This window comes from Dermacentor variabilis, chromosome 10 (genome assembly GCF_050947875.1).
Source record: "Dermacentor variabilis isolate Ectoservices chromosome 10, ASM5094787v1, whole genome shotgun sequence".
Lineage (NCBI taxonomy): Eukaryota > Metazoa > Arthropoda > Arachnida > Ixodida > Ixodidae > Dermacentor > Dermacentor variabilis.
This window is the reverse complement of record NC_134577.1, coordinates 66,433,242-66,437,679: the sequence shown is the minus strand read 5'-3', so window position 1 is coordinate 66,437,679 and position 4,438 is coordinate 66,433,242.

The window sequence follows — 4,438 nt, the reverse complement described above, 5'->3', positions numbered from 1 at the left end:
TGTCGGTCTCTGCTGACGACTGCTTGTGCTTCCGAACTATTGTTTTTCTCTTATTTGTCTTCGTGTGAAAGTCACTCACAGAAAAGAACAGGATTACGTTGCTCTTATCACATGGCTGAAAAGCTCAGCCGTAGAAAAGCGGAAGCAAGCACCAAGTGAGCATCTTGAGCGCTACAGATCATGGGCCATCAGGCGCATCACGTGAACCATCACGGCATCATCACGCCAACGATGTCCGTTTGTTAAGCATCGCTAAATGTATTGTGCACGGACTATTAAGAAATTCGTGCAAGTAACTGCTTGGCCTTGCGTTAAACTGAAGCTCGTCGTATCGAAAGCCCACCTACGTATATACATTACTTTTGATGTCACGTTAACATTGAAGAGCAGTCTCTTATTAACCGGAGAACCTCATCGTTTGATCAAATTACACGTGTACACGTGCGGGCGTGCATGTGTTCGTGCAGAAATGTGACCACTCAGAAAGTTTAAGATAAAAGCTTGTTCGTTTGCGTTAAAAACGCACATAAATGTACAACCTTGTCTAATGGTTCATTCTAATGTTTTTTTACACTGTTTCTCAGAGCAGTCCGGCCGCCTTTTAAGATATCCGTCACAGGCGTTTTTCATTGTCGGTGACGATACGAGTCGGCATGTTCTATCAATAGTTCAATCCTCTCGTTCCTACGGTGCTTTGACAAAGCTTGCACACAGTACCGCATCCATCCGACATAGTGTACAGCAGAATATTTGTCTTCTTCATTGTGACCTAATTGTGAACATAAAAGCCCATGTCTGTGATGATGCACAATCGATGTGACAAGGACAGCTTAATAACGAATATTAAGTTTAATTAATGCCTTTATGTATACTTACAAAGAGTGATGGTGTAGAGGGGCTGCATTGAGCTTGTCTAGCTCCTGATTCAATGGGAACAACAGTGGTTATGAACGCGTCCTTTGAAAAACAACGAAGGCGAAGAATGAACACCTGTGCGAACAAAGAAGCATTACAAAATAGAGAACAGCCCCTGAAGTGACACCACATGCACAAGGAAAAGCAGGCTATCAAAGGTTTAAATTGGCCAACATTCGCATACCGTCCCGTAAAACAGCTGCGAACAGGCAGCCATTTCTAAAGAACTGCAGAGTTCAAAGTCGCCTACCGTGCGCCTTAAGATATACGTTCGGATCAGTCTATAAGCCACAGCTATCATTTTCTGCACGGAATAGAGCCAATACGTAAAGACCATCGCAGTACTCGTGTTGCAGCTTCATTATATCTTTTTCTCGACCAAGCGAAGATGTACTAACTTTGCGCGCTAATTAGCTTGCATCACTGACCACGAAGGCTGGTTCCCTGCTCTATAATTATAGGAATCATACAGTAATAATTCCATGAGGAAGCATGCGCGGCGTGTATAAATACATAAACTGTGTCATTGATATGCCAGTGTGTACTGTTCTCTCATGATGTATCGACTTCCATATTGAGCAACGCCTTATAATATTTCAGAAAGGAGACGTCCTCTTATGTGTTATTTTTTATAAAAAAATAGCGGTCGAAAGTTTCCAAAATTCACGTGCGCCTGACTATGTGTTTTTCAGAATAGAAGACTTCTTGCATACCGGGTCGCACAAACTAATGGCTTCCAGTGTCGCTTCCAGGTGTATTAAAAATTCTACAACTCAGAGAAACAACTCGATGGTCATTGTGTTACCGACAATGTCTTACCGGTTTGCAGGACTGGAAATAGTGATGGATGTAGTTCGTTGTCAAAGCAAGTGGGGCAATATATATGTTTCTTAAATACAGGCTGCTGAACTCTGCAATAAAGTTCTTAAGTTGATCAGTGTTGTCTTCCCTTTTTTTTTCGGAACGACGCGAACGAGTACTGTTGTTTAGATACGATAGTCTCCATGAGGTGCTTCAAACGAAATGCAAAGTGGTGCGACGTTGAACTGCTTAATGACCTCGGTGGAAGGGGCGGGAGAGCAAAAGAAAAGAATAATAACTAATAAAGGAAAATCTACTAAAATGAGGACATGCCAGAAGCGGTGAACTTGCAACTGACTAATTTTTTTTTTTTTGCGCCTTGCGCAATAGATGAGTTTGAGGAAGCAAAGACATCTTCACTAATAATCACAACTAAACAGACTGATCCGGGCGCAGGAGCTGTTCTGTCACGACGTCGCGAGCTTTGTTTCACGAAGGGGCAGGGCATTAAGCTGTGATGGGCCTAGACGCATATGAAATCCTAACTTCTACCAGTAGAAGCTGTTCGGATAAATCAGTAGCTCATCGTGATGAACGCACATGCTACAATAAGACAAAGTAGTTATTACACATTTCAGATTACCTAACCACAGCACAGTAGTCTATTAAGGGTGCACGTTCGCAAGTCCTTATGGTGTGCATAAGCATAATACAGTCTATTTGTGTGGGACTGTGACGTGCGCGCAGATTTCTGATGGTGGTTGCGAGTGATGTGCCAGATGGGAACATCGATGATGGTGGTGGTGGTGCGTGTTCAATGGCAAGGTTGGGAACAGGATGAAAAGAAAGAAGACGTGGGCGTGAGGCGCAGAGAAGTTCGGTAGTTTTCACATTTTCCGACAACACGTACGTCGCTTTTTCACCGTATGTCTCACAGAGGGCGCGCGTTCAAATGGGATGCCAGTAAATAATAATAATAATAATAATAATAATAATAATAATAATAATAATAATAATAATAATAATAATAATAATAATAATAATAATAATAATAATAATAAGAACAATAATAATAATCACCTAGAGTGACCAACAGTGACACCGAAGGGCGTAACGCTTCCCCAATCGTTCGGTTCTAGCTTCCTCGACGACGTGCCCACTTCGATGGCGGGACACTCATCAGAGAGAGAGAGAGAGTGACTAAACGTAATCTCACCAGTGCTGGGCCACCCGGTCCATAGTCCAGAACATGACTCTTGTGACTGAGGCTCAGCCATCTCTTCGTTTGCTGTTAGTGCTTTGCTTCCCCCTTTTCCTTTTTTTTTTCTTCCTTCAAATTTTCAGTCAGGCATGGTTTACGAAGCCCGCCCCCGCTTCGAAGGACTTCGCCGCATCGATCCACCTATCTAGAACGGGAAACGTGCTGGTGAAGCTAGGTGAGGGATGACGAAGCACCCCAGTGCCGCTCCAGGCTGCCGCCTGCTTCGCCTACACGACGAATCACTCCTTCGAAGGTGGAATCCTAAACAGCCGTAACAGCTTCTTGGCAGAAGTAGCCCAAGTTTGTCATCCTTACCTGATTTCTCGGTTGCTTTACAGTTAAACCGATCAGAAAGTAAATTTTTCCCTCCGTCCTCGTACGAAGGTACTTTTCAGTGCCTAAAGTCCTTGCTGTTCCTTGTTTTCAGTCTTTCTCCTTCAGTGAGTTAGTGGGCGTTGGAATCAAGTATACGTTACACTGTGTTACAGCGTGTATTGCTACGTCGTCCAAGAATATCTTTACGCTTTCCACACTGCGACGTGTTCAGCAGAAACTCCTCGTCCTCACCGTTCGTATTATCGAGAACGTATATAAACTGCGTGGCAGAGAGAGACCGCATTCCCTGCGCGTCGACTTAAAAAAAAACGTTGCGCGCTCTGTGCCTTTCATTCACGCATCTCCTCCGATACTTTCTGCGGCAATGCGGGCAGATGTACAGTGGCGGCGCTTCTGCACTTATATTGTAACACCAAGCAATCCGCTTATGCCCGATGTTTTCAGTGTGAACAGTTCATCCTGCATGGTGTGCTTCAATGTGTACGATGAAACGTTAATCGAATTTTCCAGTGCTAAGATGCGAAATAACTGACCCTTTGAAATAACACTTGCAACAGGTTTCGACGTAATAAGTAAGTTCTACTTTCTCTCACCTAGCATAGTCTTGACCTTTGTCTTATGTACTACATTTCATTTTGCATACTGCCCATCGTTCATCTGCTTTTTTTAAAGTTCTGTTGTTGATGGAGATTATTACTTGGTTGCGGATGTTCTAAAAATATATGATTACCAATTTTTACTTATGTATAGCAATTATCTGCATTTATTATCAGTAACAACTTATACAACATTGCTTATCATTTTTGTAGTGAACTGTCGCTATATCACTATTGGGAACTGGTCGCGTATCACTATATGAAGTTTTACCAACTATATATTAGTATTCTTTATTGATTGATTGATTGATTATTTAATTGATTGATTGATTGATTATAGCAACGGATGCTTCACAGTGTGAGGAAGAGACTAAGACAGAAAAAGCATTTATTCGGACCATCGAGGTGGTTGCGCTTGAGGTCGAGTGGGTGGTGTCTTCATTCCAGGACTCCACTGGCCATGGCTGCTCGACGTACTTGCTGGACGAGAGCTTCCTGTCCCGCCAGGGGATCGCTGGTCAGCTGTACC